Source organism: Dendrobates tinctorius, unplaced genomic scaffold, assembly GCF_039654945.1.
Source record: "Dendrobates tinctorius isolate UK_male_01 unplaced genomic scaffold, ASM3965494v1 ptg000270l, whole genome shotgun sequence".
Taxonomy (NCBI): domain Eukaryota; kingdom Metazoa; phylum Chordata; class Amphibia; order Anura; family Dendrobatidae; genus Dendrobates; species Dendrobates tinctorius.
In genome coordinates this window covers 1,937,501-1,960,659 of record NW_027361937.1, presented here as the reverse complement: position 1 = coordinate 1,960,659, position 23,159 = coordinate 1,937,501, and the positions used below count along the sequence as shown (strand labels likewise).

At 42.9% G+C, this 23,159-nt stretch overlaps 1 protein-coding gene across 2 annotated transcripts in view; it reads left to right on the top strand.

Annotated features, from left to right (window-relative positions):
- The first annotated feature begins 8,921 nt into the window (after window positions 1-8,921).
- PLTP (phospholipid transfer protein) overlaps window positions 8,922-23,159 on the top strand; it is an 85,534-nt gene continuing 71,296 nt past the window's right edge. For both annotated transcript variants that reach the window (XM_073559347.1, XM_073559346.1), the window contains exon 1: window positions 8,922-9,027. The gene's annotated coding sequence lies outside the window, so the exon portion shown is untranslated. The remainder of the gene's footprint in view (window positions 9,028-23,159) is intronic.

Below are 23,159 nucleotides of genomic sequence, written 5' to 3'. Positions count from 1 at the left end.
ATCGGGCTACCAGCAGTGCAAAGCTTGCTCAGGAATGGCAGCAGGCAGGTGTGAGTGCATCTGCACGCACTGTGAGGCGGAGACTCTTGGAGCAAGGCCTGGTCTCAAGGAGGGCAGCAAAGAAGCCACTTCTCTCCAGAAAAAACATCATGGACAGAGTGATATTCTGCAAGAGGTACAGGGAGTGGACTGCTGAGGACAGGGGTAAAGTCATTTTCTCTGATGAATCCCCTTTTCGATTGTTTGGGACATCTGGAAAACGGCTTATTCGGAGAAGACCAGGTGAGCGCTACCACCAGTCTTGTCTCATGCCAACTGTCAAGCATCCTGAAACCATTCATGTGTGGGGTGGCTTCTCAGCCAAGGGAATGGGCTCTCTCTCAGTCTTGCTTAAAAACACAGCCATGAATAAAGAATGGTACCAGAATGTCCTCCAAGAGCAACTTCTCCCAACCGTCCAAGAGCAGTTTGGCGATCAACAATGCCTTTTTCAACATGATGGAGCACCTTGCCATAAAGCAAAGGTGATAACTAAATGGCTCAGGGAACAAAACATAGAGATTTTGGGACCATGGCCTGGAAACTCCCCAGATCTTAATCCCATTGAGAACTTGTGGTCAATCATCAAGAGACGGGTGGACAAACAAAAACCTTCAAATTCAGACAAAATAAAAGCATTGATTTTGCAAGAATGGACTGCTATCAGTCAGGATTTGATCCAGAAGTTGATTGAGAGCATGCCAGGGAGAATTGCTGTAGTCCTGAAGAAGAAGGGTCAACACTGCAAATATTGACTTGCTGCATTAACTCATTCTAACTGTCAGTATAACCTTTTGTTACTCATAATATGATTGCAATTATATTTCTGTATGTGATAAAAACATCTGACAAACACACATAAAAACCAGAGGGCAGCAGATCATGTGAAAATATAATATTTGTGTCATTCTCAAAACTTTTGGCCATGACTGTAGGTCTAATGGTCCCTTTACATTGACCGACTGGCAGCACTAAACGAATGCGGCTTTAAGGTACTGTCACATTTAGCGATGCACCAGCGATCCCGACCAGCGATATGACGCGGTCAGGATCGCTGGTACATCGCTAAGTGGTCGCTAGTGAGCTGCCACACAGGCAGATCTCACGAGCGACATCGCAGGGGTCGGGGGTCGCTACTTACCTGTCACACTAGGCGATCCTGACGTCCTCCCACCCGCGTCCACGCGTCGCTCGTCGGTCCAGGACGTTCTCGCGCGATCAGCGATAACCAGCGGGGGAGCGGTCGGAGGTAAGTATCAGACATAGCAATATCGTTAGCGATATCGCTATAACGTCACAAAAACCAGTGACGTTATAGCGATATTGCTAGCGATATCACTTAGTGTGACAGGCCCTTTAGTGTGAAATAACCTGTCTACGCAGGCAGACAATGGTATGCGATGCATACAGAGTGATTTATAATAGATCTGTAACAGATAGCTCAGTGCACACAGGCTGCCGTAGTACTTGACAGTATGAGTCCTGTTTACACAGAGCAATGCATTGCCGAGAACAATGATCTTTGGTGTTGCACAAAAGATCATTTCACCCAATGAATGAGTGTTTTGCCTGTTGACAACCTGTTTACACAGAAAGACTATCGTGATACGGGTTTCTTAAGGGTATGTGTACACGTTGCAGATTTGCCTTCAGAATTTTCTGCCCAGAATCTGCACCTCTTGGCAGAAAACGCAGGTAAAAATCTGCGCATTTTTTATGCAGATTTTCATGCGTTTTTTCATGCAAATTGTATGCGTTTTGTAAGCTAAATAAAGATATGTCATTTAACAAAAAAAAAGATTTGTGATGTCATTTCTTGTCCAACCTCCTCTTTTACATTTGTCCAACCCACACTCCATTACACAGACAGATAGACAGACAGATCTATAGATAGATATTACCTATCTATCCCATATCTATCTGTCTATAGATAAATAGTTAGATAGATATGGGATAGATATATCTATAGCTATATATATATATCTATCTATATCTATCTATAGCTATATATATATATATATATATATATATATATATATATATATATATATACACACACACACACACACTGTGTATATATATATATTCTATAGATATACAGTGCCTTGCAAAAGTATTCGGACCCCTGGAACTTTTCAACCTTTTCCCACATATCATGCTTCAAACTTAAAGATATCAAATGTAAATTTTTGGTGAAGAATCAACAACAAGTGGGACACAATTGTGAAGTTAATTCAAATGTATTGGTTATTTTAAATTTTTTGGAAAATTCAAAAACTGAAAAGTGGGGCATGCAATATTATTCGGCCCCTTTACTTTCAGTGGAGCAAAGTCACTCAAGAAGCTCATTGTGGATCTCTGAATGATCCAATGTTGTCCTTAATGACTAATGATGATAAATATGATCCACCTGTGTGGAACCAAGTCTCCGTATAAATGCACCTGCTCTGTGATAGTCTCAGGGTTCTGTTTCATGCACAGAGAGCATCATGAAGACCAAGGAACATAACAGGCAGATCCATGATACTGCTGTGGAGAAGTTTAAAGCTGGATTTGGATACAAAATGATTTCCAAATCTTTAAACATCCCAAGGAGCACTGTGCAAGCGATCATATTGAAATGGAAGGCGTATCACACCACTGCAAATCTACCAAGACCCGGCCTTCCCTCTAAACTTTCATCTCAAATAAGGAGAAGACTGATCAGAGATGCAGCCAAGAGGTCCATGATCACTCTGGATGAACTGCAGAGATCTACAGCTGAGGAGGGACAGTCTGTCTATAGGACAACAATCAGTCGTACACTGCACAAATCTGGCCTTTATGGAAGAGTGGCAAGAATAAAGCTATTTCTCAAAGATATCCATAAAAAGTGTTGTTTAAAGTTTGCAACAAGCCACCTGGGAGATACACCAAACATGTGGAAGAAGGTGCTCTGGTCAGATGAAACCAAAATCAAACTTTTTGGCAACAATGCCAAAGGATATGTTTGGCTTAAAGGCAACACAGCTCATCACACTGAACACACCATCCCCACTGTCAAACATGGTGGTGGCAGTATCATGGTTTGGGCCTGCTTTTCTTCAGCAGGGACAGGGAAGATGGTTAAAATTGATGGGAAGATGGATGGAGCCAAATACGGAGATTTGTCTTCCAACAAGACAATGATCCTTAAAGGGGTTGTCCGGGCTTTTCACATAATCTCAGTACATATCTGGGCTGCAGAATTATGACAATAAGTAATTTACTTTCTGTCACTAGTTTGCACGGTTTTACTAGATATTCTGAACAGAACGTCCAGGGGTGTGTGTTATGGCTTTGAAATGAGAACTAGTCGTAACCTCCTACTCTACTCCAAACATGCCCTCTATAGCAACAACCCCACCCTCCATAGCTACAGGCCCTCCCCGTCCACATGAAGAAGCCCTCATCACACAGTAACAAATCCTCCCCCTCTAGCAGCCTCACTGCAGAGAGCAGCTGCTCCTCCCCCAGAGACACACCCCAGTATCTCGGCCTTGGGCTTTGGCCTTCCTGTCAACGTCCTTCAGCGTGACCAGACACTCTTTAGTCTCCACCTGTCTGCAGTGCGCTCCGTCACCCGACCTTTCTCTCACTGGCCGGCTCTCCCGGTTCATACAGTCATGAGTCCCACGTCCAGTTGGGCTAACTGGCTGGTCTGAGTCTGACCCTCTGTCGCTACGTCCAGCATCGGGTCTCGTGCCTATGCTACTAAGATTAGAACTGCCACTTGCAGACTCGACGTTCTTGCCTTCGACTACCTGTCCTTTCATTATTTGGAGGATCCCTTTGGGTCCTTACACCTTGGGTTGGAGGTGGATGCCACCTGACATTCTGTAGCTGCTTATTCATCTGCAGTCTATCCTGTCTTAGCTGCTCAATCTCCTTCAGGTACGCTACCCGATATTCCAGGAGCATGCGAAGGTTCCCAATGCTTTTCATCGAGCCAACCACAATGACTGGAACTATGTCTTCTTCAACAGCTACTTGGATTTCCCCAGCAGGTGGGATCCTCACTCTCTTCACACTGGATCGATTTACCATCTCCTGCATCACCTTTCCAAGTCTGCCAACGACTTTCCCCACCAGATTTCTGGGTACCGGAATTATGTCTTCCACAAAGCCCAGCCGACTTTGAGCCTCCCTCGCAAGCTCCAGACGTCGAGCGGCTTTCCTATTACGCACAACGAGCATCAGTTTCGTGTGGAGACATTGTAGGTGCATCTCCTTCTGGACAGCCACCCTTCTCTCTGTGTCTTCCGTTTCTGCCAGTATCACCAACTGGTCTGTCTCTGGTGCCCAGTTCACACTATAGGCCTTTACTGCCTTTTTAAAGGTCTCATGCACACCCTCGCTGGCACATGCTTCTTGCACGTCTTCGGGTACCTCCATCCCGCACTTGAAGGTCGTGGACTTGCTCTCATCCTGGACAGACGGCTCTGGGTTCCCCATGGACACTTCCCTTAATACAGTTGTCCCGACCGGGGGAATATCTTGATCAGCTCTTAGCTCCCCAACTTCACAAGATCTCAACCCTTCACGACCCTCTGCCAAGACAGGCACTGGCAGCTCCGTTCCACCACCAATCATACCCGGCCGCTGTACATCTCCGTCCAAGCTCTTCTCCCGCAGAAGACCTTTTACTACTCCTCTGAGTTCTTCCATCTCTTTCCTAAGGGTCTTGTTCACATTTTGCCACGTTGACAGGTGACCTCTGAGCTCCAAGACGTCTTTCTCAAGCCCTTCCACCATGTGCTCGGCCATTTGTCTCAGGATTCTTTCTCGTTCGAGATGTTCTTCCACTGTCTCCTTTATTAACTGTATCTCATGATCTTGTTCTCTTTTGGCCAGCACCTCTTTAATTATATTGTCAAAGGGTACTACTGGGTCAGTCCCGTCAGTCTCATCTCCCAGCCCATCATCCGTCATGTCACGAGACGTCAGGTCCGTAAGTTGGGCAGATGTACCTTTTCTTCCGGTCGGATCTACCTCTGACCAGTCCACTTTAGGAGGCATCACTGTCTCAGTGTCTGCTGGCCCCACAGTTGAAACGTCTTCATCGTCTGACCATACATCATCAAACACGACAAAGTCTCGGCCCTTGTCAAAGGTATGCACTAAGTTTGGTGGCATACTACCACCTTGACTCTTCCCCTTTGTCATCTCAATCATAACTCTGTCCACCGTACAATTCACAATGACCCCATGGTCGAAGCGAACCCTAACGTTTTTCTCAGTCAGAGATAAAACGAGAGGAGTTCCTGTCAGAGTCACCTGACTCTTTGAGTCTAGCCTACCAGGGACTCCTTCCTGGTGCAGCATTACGGTACACACCTGTGGCCCATTGTTATCAGGAAAATACATGCCGCACTCCTCAAAACTCATACACACACACACACTGCGGTTCCCCAGACATACCCACTGAGGCAACCAGTGCTGCCATTTCCTGAACCACCCCAATTTGGGTCGCCGCCCCCTCCTGGGACTCCACCCCCTTTTGAGTTACCACCCCAATTTGGTTCACCGCCCCCTTTTGGGACTCCACTCCCTTTTGGGCCACCGCCCCCTTTCGGGATTTCCCCATGTCCGTTCTGCAGAACTTCTTATGCCACAGTTCACACAGTACAGTTTATGTCTTTTTGGGCTGGTACTGGCCCTTTAAGCACGTCACCACACCAGTTCCTTCTGGCGCTGCCACAGCTCCTGCTGTCACAAATCACCGGCACCTCTGGCTGTCGCTCACAAGCAGCTGCTGGTGTCACTGCAGCTCCTGCTGCGCCGTCTTCGTGGACCCGCCGATCCACCGCAATCTTCGTAACCCCGCCGAGTTACCGCTAGCAGTTTGTCACCTTCATGACCCCACTGAGCCACAGCAAGCTACCTTGAAAAGCTTTGTGACCCCGCCAAGTCACAGCAACACCTTCAGCTCTTATAAAGAGAGAGAAAAAAAAAAAACACACAGTCTCTCACTGACCCTGGTCAGTGCAACACGGATTCCTGTCCGTTACCTGCTGGTGTCAGCCACACAGGTTCTCGGATACCTCTCATCCACAGAGACACCCTATAGCAACTTCTCAAATAGTCTTTCCCTGACCCCAGTCAGCATACCACAGACTCCCGTCTGTTACCTGGTGGGGACGGCCACACAGGTTCCTGGACGCCTCTTCTCAGAGGTATCCCACAAATATCAATACAGTCACTTTCTCTGACCTCGGTCAGTATTACTCACGATTTTCCAGACCGTCTGCTCTCCTGGCTCCAAGCCTCCAGTACAGCAACATGTGCTTCTTGGAACCGCTGCTCGCAGTCTGTCACCAATTGTAGGGATTCAACTCGCTCAGGAGCCACGGGAGTCAATCAGGAGGCACGTTCCATTTAAAAGTTCACAGGGTTTATTGCTTCATAACCCATAAAGCAGCACATAACACGAGGAATAGCCTTTAGCTCAGGCGAAAGAAAGCATAAGTGTCCATGATTTCAGGCTCAGTCCTGGAGCCTCAGCAAACACAGTAAGCTTATCCGTCCTCACATTCAGCCAATATCCACAAGCCTCACAGGGTCAGCAGCCTCAGCATGTGGTCTTCAGGAAGGTAGCACACCTTCCTCCACCTAGGCCTGCCGGGACCTTCCACATGGCCCAATCAGATCCATGTGCTCTCTCTCATGTGACCTACTCTGGTTACCTTATATGGTCCGTAGCCACGCCCACCGGGTCACATGGCTATGACCTCATCACAGGGCCTACAAGCATTCATACACTATATTAAGGCGTTCTGGGCACCGCCCCTAGGTGGGTTTGTAGGTAGCTCTCGCTGACACAGTGTAACAACAGCTCAGCAGTGCCTCTGCTGATCAACACACATATTCAAGTTTTCATCCCAAGGCCACCTACCTTGGGATACATAACGTTCATTCAGCATCCTATACCCATTTCCACAATGGATATGCCTGTAGGCCCGTCCTGGGACACCCACACAACGCCCCCTAGCGGACATAGTGGTCACTACACCACACTATGGATAGATATAGATAGAAAAATAATAGCAAGGCCGATATTTATGAACAATATGTTTAATTTTTTCCCAGGCTATGAATATCAGCCCGCAGCTGTCTGTATAGCCTTTACTGGCTATTAAAATAGGGGAACCCCCCAAAAAAATGACATGTGGTCCCCCTATATTTTATAGCCAGAAAGGCTACGGAGACAGCTGCAGGCTGATATTCATAGCCTAGGAAGGGGCCATGGATATTGGACTACAAATACCAACCCTCAGCCTCCCCAGAAATGGTGCATCTGTACAAGGCACCAATTTTGGCACTTAGCCTCTCTCATCCCACTGCCGTGAAGCGGTGGCATATGGGGTAATAAGTGGTTAATGTCACCTTGCTATTGTAAGGTGACATGAAGCCTGGTTAATAATGAAATAAAATAAAAAATATTTTAATGAAATAAAACACTACACATTTTTTCATTATTTTTATTAAACACCTAAATCCAAGCGAAGCCATCGTCTCCTATAAAAAAACAAAAACTAAACCCAACACAAATACTCCCTGTCCGACGCAGTCCCTCTTTAAAAATGAGTATCCCACGACAACCTCCCCTATAGAGCTGTCACATCAGCTCTATAGGCCTTCTGATGACACACTGACCGGAGATAACCCTCCCGCAGTGTGTCATCTGAGTTAAGCCTCTCACTTTACTGCACTACAGCGTGAGAACATTCTCACGCTGTAGTTCCACAAAGTGACAGGTGAATTCAGGTGAGTGGCGGCGGAGTAATACAATGCCGAGGATTATCTCCGTTATTGTATCACTGGATCCCCTGGAGAGCGGTCGCATCAGTTGATGTGACAGCTCTCCATGGGAGATCATCATGGGACAATCGTTATTAATTGGATTACGTCGGACACAGGGAGTATATTGTTTATTTTTATTTTTTTTTTTGCAGGTGAGCGAGGGCTTTGGGGATTAGGCGTAGATGGTGAGTATGAACTATGTGTGTACTGTATGCGTTTTTTTTTTACATTCAACACATTAGCCGGATGATGGGACAACTACTGTCCCATCATTGACTAATGTGTCACTCACTGTCACTGTAGCAGGCATAGCCGGATGGGACTTGTAGTCCCATCAGACGATGTCTGCATGCATACACACACACACAGCCCCGCAGACCCCCCGCACAGCCCCGGCAACCCCCTGCACAGCCCCGCAGACCCCGGCACACACTATACACGCGCACACACATAGCCCGGCACACACGTACACAGTCTCCGCCCACACACTTCCCTTCTCCTGATCTGCAGCGTTTCACCCGCAGCAAAACTGCAGATCTTTTTAACATCTGTGGTTTTGCTGCGGACTGGCCAAAATCAATGGAAGTCAATGTGTGCAGAAATGCTGCAGATCCGCAAAAATAATTGACATGCTGCGGAAAATAAAATGCTGCGATTCTGCGCGGATTTTCTCTGCAGCATGTGCACAGCGTTTTTGGATTTCCCACTGATTAACATTGTGTGCACAACGCACTGCGGATTTGATGCTATTCCGCGCGTCCAAAAACGCCTAAAAAATGCAGCTTGATGAGTGTCAGTGTCACCAAGAAAATCTGGATAAGAAATCGCATGCCATTGTGTGTGTGTTATCCTCTCTCCCTGCTGGGTGTCCATTGTGCGTTGCTATGTCTTTCCTTTGTGTGCAGTTTGAGCGACTCCTGCGGCTTTGTGCTGTATGTTTGTAATAATGTCTTCATGTGGTGTTTTTTCCTGTCCAAGTCTCTATTACAAGATGATTTGCTGCCCCAGGGTCTGATCCATGCCCAGCTGTGTGGTCTGTGGGAAGGAGGAGGGACTGTATGAATGTGTATGGGGGTGCTGTATATAAGCCTCTGCAGGCAGTGTTCTGCTCTAGTCCCTGTGCAGGAACTGTGCAATCAAGAGAATCCAAGTGAGCGTAGGGGCTAGGTGAGTGTGAACAGGGTGCTGGATTGGGGTCTGTGCAGGGGCTAGGTGAGTGTGAACAGACTGCTGGATTGGGGTCTGCGCAGGGGCTAGGTGAGTGTGTACAGGGTGCTGGATTGGGGTCTGCGCAGGGGCTAGGTGAGTGTGAACAGACTGCTGGATTGGGGTCTGCGCAGGGGCTAGGTGAGTGTGAACAGGGTGCTGGATTGGGGTCTGCGCAGGGGCTAGATGAGTGTGAACAGGGTGCTGGATTGTGGGTCTCCATAACTCTGGGGCTAGCCTGCAGTAAAGACATGGCTGTTCTTTCTGTAATCTCCCAACACTTCTCTATCTGGCCATCACTTATCATTGCAGAAATGAATGCAGCTTACTGTAATCAATCACTTTTCAAGAACCTGCTGTAAAATCTAAATGTTAGCCTCCATAAATACTGATATTGTACTAAAAGAAGTCATTGCGCCAATGTTAGGGTTTCTGTCTTGTTACGGTATACATGCATGGGGGGGGTTACATAGATTCCTTTGCTATATCCAAATATATAACCAAATAGAATGTTAAGATGTTCTATGTTACATTGTTATATATATTCAGTGTTAAATCCCCTCGCAATCCCAATAAAGCCCTCTTTTTCACAAATTACTTTGAAGTCACCCATTTTTTTTAATTAAATTAATACGCTTTCCTATATATAGCGCCATCATATTAGACAGCTATTATCACCCAAGCAACTTTCTCAAGATAGAGTTCTCCTTTATCTCTACACATTATGCATTTGTACTGATTTATTAAGATTTGTACCAAGATAAACCTAGTGAAACCACCTGTAGTTTCCTATTCCCTTGGCTGTATCAGTTCGCTTTCATTATTTTGCTATATAGGACATGGATGTAATGGTTTTGGTTACTGGATGATTTTGAGATCATTCGACGGAACGCTATAAAATGATCGGTCTTTGGCAATGGTCACACAATCAGTATTTTACATCAGTATTTGTAAGCCAAAAAGAAGAAACTTATAAAAGATACACGTCACCACTTCTGTATTTATCACCCACTCCTGGTTTTGGCTTACAGATACTGATGTAAATTACTGACCAAATACTGAATGTGTGACCGTCGCCTTTGACTTACCCCCCAGTATCTACTATACACCAACTCTGTATTCATTAATGCTAATGCTCTTTTATGTAGCCTGGTGAAAATGCCTCCTCTAGGAGCACATAAATAAAGCTCTATTATCCGAGCGCTGGACAGGTTCTCATTTTCTAACCCACTTTCCAGACAGAGAGGTCCCGGATATGAGATTGGTTGTTTGCTTATATCGTGCTTGTTAATGAAGGATATGTTTGTTCATAGTGAGGGGATTTAATTATTCCTCCTTGTCCCAAATGGCCATCATGCGTGGATTGTAGATCCGAGGATTTATTCTGATTAGACAGGAGTTGGGAATGAATTATACTTCTAAGGCACTGTTCACACTATGCCATTCTGTTTGTACGAATGAATTCCATTATGTGTTCGCCTTTAGAACAAATTCTGCATAGTAAGCTTTTTCTTCAGTTCTAGAAAAGAACATCTAACAGAACCCAGACATCCCCCATATTAATCATTGGGGTCTTTCTGCTTCCATTCTTGACAGTTGTGCAATATATCCATGTGAAGTGTGAACAAGTGCTAACATGAGAAAATTGGCTTTTGTCTCATGTGGCATATTTGTCTTCCTTTGGATCAAAATTGGAGGAGAATGGTCTAACCTACCGTAGATGGACTTGTTTCTTTCAGCATTTATGCTACTTTGCAAACACTAGATACATCTTTTTCATGCAGCCACATTCTCTTAACACTCTTTTTGCTTAGGTATTTAATAAACCGTGGCTCCGATTCATTATTGCCTTTGCTCCTGTTTTTTTTGTCTAGTTTTGTCGCTTTTTGTTTGCACCCAATTCACTATTCTATTTGCGCCCTTTTTTTCCTATTTTATTTGTGCTTTATGTTTCCCGCTTTGTGGCCGGAGTGTGATTCCGGATGTTTTTGCTTGATTTATCGATTACGACTTTGTAAAAATGTTGCAAAATTTGTCGCAACTCCAATCCCCCATTGTATTTTTGAGTATGCCAGGTTTTTTTGGGCACCAATTTGTACAATATGCGACAACTAATACCACACGATAAAAAAAGTAAAATGACTTTAAAAAAAAAATGCACAAATGATGAATCTGGGCTCATTAATTTTTGCAATGCAAGTTTTGCAAAGAATAACTGCAACATACCACATGGCAGATGTATATTTCCTTCATTGACATAGAGGAAACTGTTCACCCAGCACACATCACCAGACAGGAGTGTAGATTAATTTCAAAGAAATAAGATACAAGATTGAACATACCCTGTAATTTCTAGACATGATTTGTGCTTTTCTAGGAATCCCAGTTCAGCATTCCAGACCAGTATCTGTTACTATATGGTGACTGTGGTGACTGTGGAATATTATGTATCAGAGTAGTACCTGTGCATGGCCAGCACTGATAAGTACCATAGTAATGTAATTGTTCCCCTATAAAGATGCATTGCATTCAGATTCATACAATGTGTGTAAATGAAAATTATGTCATAGGCAGCCATGTGTCTTCACATCTTGCCATAGGCGAGCGTTTGCCCAAGGCTTGTAATTCCAGAAAGCGTCTGTAGATTCCATAGACTGTCAAAAGTCTTGCAAAAATATTTTCGGAATTCGAGTAAGCCGGTATTTGTACAATCCATTAATGCTCTTTTTTTCCGTTGATGAGTTCCACTCTCTTGGCAAACTTCTTCTATCATGAGAACCTGCGTTGTCATCTGAAGGTCTGAATATTGAAAAAACGGACGGCACAGCCATAATTATACGGGTTCACCAAAGATGTACTCAAAATTGATATACAGAGCAAAAAGGAAAGAAGTACATCCACAACATGGGAGCTCCAACAAACAATTTAGCAAAAAAAAAAAAAAAGTGCAATTTTTAATTATAACATGTACATAGAACAGCAGAAAGACATAAAAACAATTAAAAACACACAATAGCAATCATGTCACAATCATTAAATACTGACATAGTGACTCTCCCACAACAAACACCCCTATCTCACAATATTAATGTAAATGTGTGGCAGGCCACCTTAAATACAATAACTGGGACACCAAGAAAGTGAAAGAACTGGGAGCGCAGGTGGTCTTCTCTTCCATCCTCCCAGTGGATGGCCATGGAACAAGGAGGTGGAATAAGATTCTGCAGGTGAACAACTGGCTACGTCGATGGTGCCGTCAGCAACGATTTGGATTTATGGATCACGGAGTGAATTACCTATACGATGGACTACTTGCTAGAGATGGGGTGCACCTTACGAAGACTGGAAAACATGTATTTGGAAGTCGCCTTGCTACAATTGTAAGGAGAGCTTTAAACTAGAACAACATGGGAAGGGAAGCAAAAGACCAGAAAAGCCATACACCTGACAAATGCTATTGAGAACTCTGCTATTAGAAGTGGAAAGGAAGAACAAAGACTAAAGAATCTAATTAATAAAAATATTGGAGAAAGAGAAACCAATCACAAACTAAAATGTTTCTATACTAATGCACAAAGCATGGGCAACAAACAAGGAGAATTGGAACTACTAACGCAGGAAAAGAAATATGATGTCATTGGAATCACTGAAACTTGGTGGGACAATACACATGATTGGAATACAAGACTAGAAGTATACAACTTATTTGCAAGAAACAGACTTGATAAACGAGGGGGAGGTGTCGCATTGTATGTTAGAAACGCGTATATCTGCACAGAGATTGAAGCTTCAGAGACTGGGAGTTCTGTGGAAACTGTTTGGGTAAGAATACAAGGACAGAACAATGGAAAGGACACCATTGTAGGCATTTACTACAGGCCGCCTGTGCAACCTGAAGATATGGATGAACTCTTTATGCATCAAATGGCCAAGTTCTCCCAAAAATATGACATAGCTGTCATGGGAGATTTCAACTATCCAGACATTTGTTGGGAATCTCTCTCAGGCAAAACTAACAGGTCAAGGAAATTCTTATCCTCTCTTGCTGACAACTTTATCTTCCTAAAGGTAGGGGAGAAAACAAGGGGAACTGCTACCTTGGATCTAATCCTTATAAACAGGGAGGAAATGGTTGAGGAGGTAAAAGTGGCTGGGACCCTAGGAGGTAGCGACCATGCTATTTTAGAATTTTGGATAACTAGAGGAGGAAGACCTGTGAAGACTCAGACGTCAAGGGTAGATTTCAGAAAGGCAGATTTTAAGGGATTCAGAAAGAGAATTGGAGGGATCCAATGGCTGGATATCCTTAAAGACAAAAATGTCCAGGAAGGATGGGAAATCTTGAAAAATGAAATTCTCAAAGCACAATTGTTAATAATTCCGAAAAGAGGGAAGAATAGGAAGCATTTAAGGAAGCCAGGATGGATGAACACAGAACTTAAGCACATGCTAAAAAGGAAGAAAAAAATGTTTATAAAATGGAAAGAGGGAGGCATATCTAAAGAAGAATATAATGCTGTCTGCAGAACCTGCAGGGCACAAATCAGATTAGTAAAGCTGACAATGAATTGAGGCTTGCAAGAGATGTCAAAAGCAATAATAAAGGATTTTGGGGATATATCAAAAGTAAAAGAAAAGTCAAAGATGCTATAGGATTTTTACAGGATGAAAATGATGAAATGGTAAGACAGGATGTTGAGAAGGCCGAACTTTTAAATTCCTATTTTGCATCTGTTTTCTCTCAGAAAGGAAATGTGACATCAACTGTTCTTCACTGTCCTATTAAGGGAATAGAAGAATCCAGGATATCTATAAACAGAAAGATAGTGAGGAAACACTTAGCTAACCTAAATTAATTCAAGTCTCCAGGTCCAGATGAATTACACCCCAGAGTACTGAAGGAGATAGCAGAAGAAATTTTTGAACCCCTCTCCATAATCTTTGAAAATTCTTGGAGGACAGGAGAAGTCCCAGAAGACTGGAGAAGAGCAAATGTTGTTCCTATCTTCAAAAAGGGGAAGAAGGTGGACCCAGGCAACTATAGGCCGGTGAGTCTGACTTCTATACCAGGAAAGATCTTTGAACAAATTATTAAACAACATGTATGTCAGTAGCTGGATAAGAATGAAGTGATTAAACAGAGTCAGCATGGGTTTGTAACTAGTAAGTCATGTCAGACTAACTTAATTTCCTTCTACGACGGAATCACTGATTGGGTGGATCAAGGAAATGCTGTAGATATAGTATATCTTGACTTCAGCAAAGCATTTGACAAAGTATCTCATACAATCCTTATTGAAAAAATGACTAAGTATGGAATGGACAAGGCAACTGAGGTGGATTCATAACTGGCTTAGTGATCGGACCCAAAGAGTGGTCGTAAATGGCTGTACATCCAGTTGGAAGAATGTCTCAAGTGGGGTACCACAGGGCTCTGTCCTGGGCCCTGTATTGTTCAACATCTTTATCAACGATTTAGATGAAGGAATTGAGGGTAAACTGATTAAATTTGCTGATGACACAAAGCTAGGAGGGATAGCTAATACTAGAGAAGAGAGAGAGAGGATTCAAAAAGATATAAATAAACTGGAGAAGTGGGCAGCAACTAACAGAATGGTTTTTATCAGGGAAAAATGCAAAGTACTACATCTGGGCAATAAAAATGAAAAAAGCATATACAGAATGGGAGGAATAGGCCTAAGCAACAGCACATGTGAAAAAGACTTGTGTATACTAATAGATCACAGACTGAATATGAGTCAACAGTGTGATGCAGCAGCAAAAAAAGCAAATGCAATTCTAGGATGTATTAACAGAAGCATACAGTCTAGATCACGTAAAGTAATTATTTCCCTCTACTCCTCTTTGGTCAGACCTCATCTGGAATATTGTGTCCAGTTTTGGGCACCACATTTTAAAAAAGACATCAACAAACTGGAGCAAGTTCAGAAAAGAGCAACCAGAATGGTGACCGGTCTGAAAACCCTGTCTTATGAGGAAAGGTTGCAGGATTTGGGATTGTTTAGTTTGCAAAAGAGAAGACTGAGAGGAGACTTAATAGCTGTCTACAAATATCTAAAGGGCTGTCACATTGTAGAAGGATCATCTTTATTCTCATTTGCACAAGGAAAGACTAGAAGCAATGGGATGAAACTGAATGGGAGGAGACACAGATTAGATATTAGAAAAAACTTTTTGACAGTTAGAGTGATCAATGAGTGGAACAAGCTGCCACGAGAAGTGGTGAGTTCTCCTTCAATGGATGTCTTCAAACAGAGAGGCTGGACAGACATCTGACTGGGATGATTTAGCGAATCCTGCTTTGAGCAGGGGGTTGGACCAGATGGCCCAGGAGGTCCCTTCCAACTCTACGATTCTATGATTCTATGATTGTATAAACAATGACCATAGGCAATCAAAGAGGCCTTAAAATATAAGGCAGCACATTAGTCACAGCACCATGTGAAAGGATATGCTGGCAAATCCCTGAGTACCAATCCCCCCCCCAGAAAAAGAGAGCTGAAAAATCAGATACCAGACTAAATGAGTGGAGGTCTAATAACCCCCACTCAGAAGGATAGACAGAAACCTTACATGTCCAAAAATAAAGTGCTGAATAGAGGCCCAGAAGTGGCCTTTCCTTTTTGCTCTGTCATCTGAAGGTCTAGGACATTGGTTTGTAGATGTTTGGGCTTGTACAGTGGCTATCTTTCCCGAGTTACACTTCTGAGAACAGTATTATGCTCATGTGATGTATATTCACAATAGAACCTGCTTTATGGCATTGCAAATGGAATTTGGAGTTCAAAATTGTGTTTTAAGAAGGCAAGTTTTAAACCAGGTGGTTTATGCCAATGACTGGCTTACTGTTAGACAAAGCATGTGACAGATTGGAAAGGATTTAGGGGGATGTAGTGGAAAATTGTAGAACATGAGGTGAGATTTAGGTCAGTCATGAAACATCTGCCGCTCTGTCCCCTTCCATTCTGATTTTTTTTTTTTTGTTGTGAACTTCATAAGTAAAGATAATCTGACACCTGATTAGTGCCGCCTGAACCTTAGGGCAGCAAGAATCAGAGCCCAGCTCCTTGATTTCAGACACATATGATTTACGCTGAAAAACTGTAGGGTTTCATAGAAAACAATATAATTTTAAAATCATTGAAAACTTGTGAGGGAGGATGTGATGCAACTAGCATGGCTAGTCCAATAGGCGGATTCCAAGTGTCCTTTCCCTGCCCCATTTCCCCTGACTGACAGATCTCCCCTTATATGTGTGTATAGGGAAGAACCCGTTATTCGAAGGAACAATGCAACTAGCATGACTAGTCCAAGAGGCCAGTCCCTGGTGGCTTCTTCCCACCCCACTCCCTTAGACTAATACTGTAAGTATCTCCATATGTGTGTGTATAGAGAAAGACCTGTCAGTCCTGGATCGATGCAGCTATGATGTCTAGTTCAAGAAGCTGATCCCCAGTGACTTCTTTCTGCCCTGGTTCCCTAAATTATCAAGTCTCTCCCTATGTCTGGGTATAGGGAGAGACCTGTCAATCCCCGGAACTGTACAGCTAGGATCAGGTATGGACTGGGGCTGAAATTCAGTCCTGGCATTTGAATTCACACAGGCCCATGTTGTCCACTTTCCCAAGCACCAGATGGCATATATTACTAATATTACCCTGGATGGAGGAAAGGAAGATTTACTACAAGACCAATATTTCTAATGATATCCATGGTATGCTGGGGTAAGTGACGGAGTCACCGACATTGCGCTCCATCACAACTCTTAACAGTAGGAGTGTCTTGAGAACACCGATTCTGTTAACAGCGAAGCAGATAAGGCAGTCCATGACCAGACAGGCCTTTCTGGCATTTACCAGAATTGCCAGATGGCCAGTCCGGCCCTGGCTGGGATGTCTAGTCCAAGAGGCTGATCCACAGTGATTTCTCGCTGTCCCACTCCCCTGAGAAATCAAGTCTCTTCATACGTGTGTGTATAAGGAGAAATCTGTCAGGCCCAATAATAATGCAACTAGGATGAGTAGTCTAAGAGGTCGGTCTCTAGTGGTTTCTTCTTTCCGCCCTGCTCACCTAGCTATGTGTGTACATTCTCAGGAATGTTGCAACTAAGATGAGTAGTCCAAAAGACCAGTCGATGGTGACTTTTCCCTGCCCCACAAGGGAGAAACTAGTTAGTCAAGTGGACTAGGGCAAGGAGAAGCCAAGGTGGAACCGCTCTTAGGTTAAACATCCTAGTCGGATGGTCCACTGTCAGATTTTATATGTGTGTTTTTATCTGCAACTACTCAGCTGAAATAATGAAGTGGATCAGCTATCTGGTTCCCTATCTTTTTAATTATTATGGTAGTTGGTGACTTAACAATAAAAACTGTGTATAACATCTACGGTATATACAAACGTCTAACATTTGTTAAAATATAAAAAAAGAAAATTGTGTATATATCTTTGTCAATTTTCGCTTCTTTAAAGTTTAAGTTAAAAGATGGTAAAAGACAATTGTACACTGTAAGGGACCTTATTTCACTGCACACTGGCAGCTCATCAGAGAACACGTCCTTTATCCCAAAGCCCAGGACTTATGCCAAAGTCTGACTGAGTCTTTTACTGTTTTGACTCCAGAAAACAAAAACATTCAGTTCCTTGGAACAATAATATAAATACTTTCGAACAACAAAACATATTTGGCAGGCTTTTTCCGTATGGATAAAAGAACATGCACAATGCAAAAATAGTTATAGTCCCCAAAATTATTTTTACTTTGCTTTTTAATTTTCTCACAGCTGGGTGTTTTGTAACCTTTCCGTTTTCCTTTTATTTTGCTCCCAAGGCAACTTTTCAAAGATCCAATTGTCATTTCTGACCATAACCTCAGAGATCATTGTATCATTTCCCATTAAAAACATGACTTCAGTAGTAAAATAAAGTCGAAATAAAGTAAAATTATAATTTAAAATCTACAGTGTGTCTCCATTCCAACTACTAGAGTGCACATATTTGATAGCTGTATAGAACCTATATAAATAAGACCAGCTCCAGGACTTCGGGGCAAGAATTCTAACCATGTCATTATTACTGTATATGTGACTTTTCTCCTGCAGGGAAACACTTTGGAAATTCCATGATTTTACCATCACTTTTGGACAACCCATTGTTGTAGTGGGGATCTGTTAATAAAGGAATCATGAATAGAGATGGGTGATCCCGAACAGTAAAGCTCAGCGTCCGTACCGAACACCTATTGTTCAGGCACGGACACCGAGCACGGACTTCACCAGGAAGTCCGTGTTACTGTTCTGGTTAGGCTGCCCGAACACTGAGTGTTTGTCATGCTGTCATGTGCATGGCAGCGTGGCAAGCACCGCTTCTGATCGGCAGTGAAATCATCCCCGCTGGACAGAGAGCTGCGGTTGCCATGCTATCAAAAGACAGCGTGAGCACTCGGCTGTGATTGGAGGTATAAACTTTACCTCCGGTCACTGGTGTCAGCTGATGGGACTACTGAACTCATCATCAGACATATGCTACCGCTAATTACAGTGAGAACAGGAGCGGCAGTATTCATTAGCTGCTCCTGCGCTGTAAATAAATAATTTAAAAAAAAAACGGCGTGGGTTCCCCTGTATTTTTGCTAACCAGCCAGGCAAAACTCACAGCTGGGGGCTGCAACCCTCAGCTGTCAGCTTCAGCAAGGCTAGTTATCAAGAATAGAGTGGTCTCCATGCTGTTTTTTTTAAATTATTTAAATAAATAATTTTAAAAAATTGCGTGGAGTCCCCCCCATTTTTGACAACCAACCATGGCCTTCCCCAGCGTAAAAATAGCAGCCTGCAGCTGCCCAGAAGAGACACATCTATTAGATGCGCCAATTCTGGCACTTTACCTGGCTCTTCCCACTTGCCCTTTAGCGGTGGCAAGTGGGGTTCATATTTGTGGGGTTGATATCACCCTTGTACTGTCAGGTGACATCAAGCCCATGGCTTAGTAATGGAGAGCCATCTATAAGACACCTATCCATTACTAATCCTATAGTTACATGGTAAATAAAGACACAGCCAGAATAAAGACTGTGAAATAAGACTAAACACAGTTTCCCATTTTTATTTAAATGCCTAATTCCATTGAAGCCCTCGATCTCCTGTAATAAAAGTAAAATAAAAAAACCCAACAATATACCATACCTGCCCATCCTGTCCCACGCCGTAATCCATGTCTGGGGGATAAAACGTTTTCAACCTGAACAGTGCAAAGTGTAATTGACCTAACTTGCCGGTCAATAGTAAAAGACACAAAAGTAAGTCTACATCTAAATGGCAGAAAAACAAAATTTACATTTCAGATTGCCAAGTCAACATCCTGACTTGAACTCAATAAAGAAACTTTGGCAAGACCTGTATTGAGCAGTGGGCATAACAAATACCAATGTGTCTGAAGTAAAGAGGTTGTAGAAATAGGGAGGAGCGATTATATATTGATGTAAAAGACTGATAATCAAATTCTAGAAAAAGTTTGGGTGCATATAGTGTATAATGAAAAAATAACACTTTTTTTAGGGCTAATGCTTTACGTGCAGAAATAACCTATGCAAGACAAACATATGGGCTCCTTTTCACACTACTATGATGAACATTAAGTGTTAGCCATTGGTGATGTAATTCATAGTTCTTTGGACTATACCTCACTGGTGTGCCAATTTTCCAGTATTTGTAAGACATGGATAGGAATGGGCCTAATCCTTTACATGTGATGGACTGTAAAATACAGTAGAGATCGCTATAATTTTGTTTTTTAATGTAGCTATTCACTGAAGACCCCCTATGCAACTGCACATCCATATACCTGCTACTTCACACGTGGTCAAAATTGTTGGTACCCCTCGTTTAATGACAGATAAACCCACAATGGTCACAGAAATAACATGAATCTGACAAAAGTAATAATAACTAAAATTTCTATGATAATGAACAAATGAAAGTCAAGCATTGTCAGACTTTCATTTGTTCATTTTCATAGATTTCTTATTTATTATTACTTTTGTCAGATTCAAGTTATTTCTGTCACCATTATGGGATTTTCTGCCATTAGACGAGGGGTATCAACAATTTTGACCACGTGTGTATATACATGTATTTAGTAACGATTTCTAAAAGACCTGTTTCTACGCAAATTCAAAAATTGCCAAAAATTTAAAATTTCATAAAGAAATTTTATACTAGTATTGGTAGAGTATAATACCAAAAATATGTTAATATATGTTAATCTGTATTGGGATCATAAAAACATAACTACAGGAACCATTCATTTGATTTGGAACAAAAGTTTTATAGAATTTAGTTGGATTAAAAAAACGTAATCTGCACAACTTTTTTGTCCGGTTGAAATAAATAGCAAAAGGGTCCTTTTTTTTTTTTCAACATTCACGTCTATGGGAAAGGGATCATAAGAATTGTCATGCATTATATCATCCATTAACGTGTCTTTTTTTTAGCACTAAAAGTGTTAGAAACACCGCTTGTAAAAACGGACGCAAACTGAATCAATATGGAAACTAAACTGTGCATCCATTTTTATTTTTTAAAAAACGGATCAATTCTAAGACAGGAATTTGATGGTTTGTCCTGATGAAGTTTTAATACTTGGAAATGCGTTGACAAACAAACTGCAATACTTGGATTCCTGTCTTCTCATCAGTCTTCGACAGCAGCGCAGTTTAACCCATTTGTTTAACCGTTTTCTTTCTCGATTTTTCCTCATGGGTCTGCAGCAGCCTAAGTGTTTTCAATGGTTGTGTGAACACAGCTTGGCCAGGTGAGCACAACTGTGCATTTATACTCATGCAATTTACCCAGATAAGACCCTATTTGTCATTCTCTAGTTTTCCTGTTACGTGGGTTTGGTCGACTTTCCTGTAGAACACATTTTGGTATGTGCAGTTTTGTCACGGTTGTGTTCTAAGTTATAGAAACGGTTTTAGGAATTCCTACAGACATCTGTAATTGTGGTATTGAATGAATGCCATGTTTTTAATCCACAGAAAACGAGGATGAAAACAACAGTAAACAGTTTCCCTGTTCTAAACTGGGTTGCTCATCCTGTAAGGAGGTTTCTGTGTCTTAATTTCACCACTGCAGCCCATCATACCTGAGAAAAATCACTTTTTTACGTGTGCTGTATGTAAATCAGTTGTGTCTGATAAGTGGCCCAGACCATCCTTGGCACGTCCAGCAATCCTGACAATAAAGCCCTTTTGCCTCTGATGTATGTAACATACTCTACATCATCCATACCTGGTTGATTCTTACTGTCGCCATTGAGCTGAAACCGGGTGCCTACATATAGGACAGCTGATAAGACAACACATGTTCTGGGCTTCTGCTCAATCGCAAGGCAACTTGGTATGGATGATGTAGGGAATATCATCCACATCAATCCGAGACAATGGGATTGGTTTATTAAGGTCTCAGCAGCACTGAGGATTGTCTGAGCCGACCCATTGTACCAATCTATGTTGATTTTCCCGAGTACAATTGTGACCTTTATTACGTATGAAAAGATGCGTGGGTTAAACAAAGACACACTTATTAAAAAGAAGCTATCTTCAAAAAATTACATATATAAATTAGGTTTTTATGTTAAAAGTTGGAAAGGTTTTTTTTACATATCACAATCTGCATTAAAAATAAAAAATAGAAAAATTTAAATTTTTACACTGGCCAATAGGGCTTTTTTTTATTCGAACTTCCTTTTATTTCACAAAATAACAATGACACAGAACCTGGTCAGAACCTGGTCAGAACCTCAAACCTATTTTTTGTATTGAAGTCTTTAATGCTCAAATGCCATTCATTGTGAAGGGAAGCAGAGTAAAGGCCCCATCACACATAAAGATGCACCAGCGATCCCAACAGCGATACGACCTTGTCAGGATCGCAGGTGCATCGCTACATGATCGCTGGTGAGCTGCCAAACAGGCAACTTCACCAGCAATCACCCCAGAGAGAATGCTGGTCTCTAAGGTAAATATCGGGTTACTAAGCGGCGCACGTCACTTAGTTACCAGCACGCAGGTTTCTAAGGTACACATCGGGTAACTAAGTGACGCGCGCCGCTTAGTAACCGGATAGTTACCTTAGAGTCCAGCTCCCAGTGCCTGCTTAGAGCACTGGGAGCCTCGCTGATCGTTGGCTCCCGCTGCCACACGCAGAGATGCGCGCTGGCCAGCGGGAGAGCAACGATGAAAAAATGGCCCAGGACAATGCTGCACGATCAGCGATACCCGGCGGGTTGGGCGGTCGCTGATCCCCATCACACACAGCGATCTCGCTGGCGTGTCACAAATGTGTCACATGTGTGTGATGGGGCCTTAAGGGGTGATGCCACCTATTTGATTGGTGGATCCAGTGTTATCAGCTGTGTAAACAGGTGTCACCTGTCATTGTAGTTCTGCCACTGATGGTAATGAGTCTACTAAAACCCTGTAAGGACAGGGGTACCGTTACACTTAGCGACCCACCAGCAATCCTGACAACTATACAACCTGGTAAGGATTGCTGGTGCGTCGCTAAATGGTCGCTAGTAAGCTGTCAAACAGTCAGATTTACCCCACGACGCAGCAACGATCCAGCGATCCGTATAATGACCTCGGCGGTCGTTGGGACCTTGTCACACAGCAGCGATTCTGACGACTCCCGCCTGCTTCCATGATTTCTGAGACGCTAACTAGGTCGCTCGTCAGTGTCAAATACAGCGATGTACGCTGGCCAGCGGGACACCAGCGATCAAAAATGGCCCAGGACATTCGAGCATGATCAGCGACATTGCAACAGGGGCCTGGTCGCTGCTAAGTGTCACACGTAACGAGATCGCTGGAAAGGTCGCCGTTGCGTCACAAAATCGGTGACGCTTCAGCGATCTCACTATGAGAGGCGGGGACTTAAGTCTAAAAAGCTCCAGTGGACAGTATAAAAATTGCAAGATTGATATTTTTTTTTAAGATATTGATATGAAAAAAATGTTTTGAGATCTTCATATGAACTGACTTATAGCAATAGTTTAAGTATAAAAAAAGGCAATGA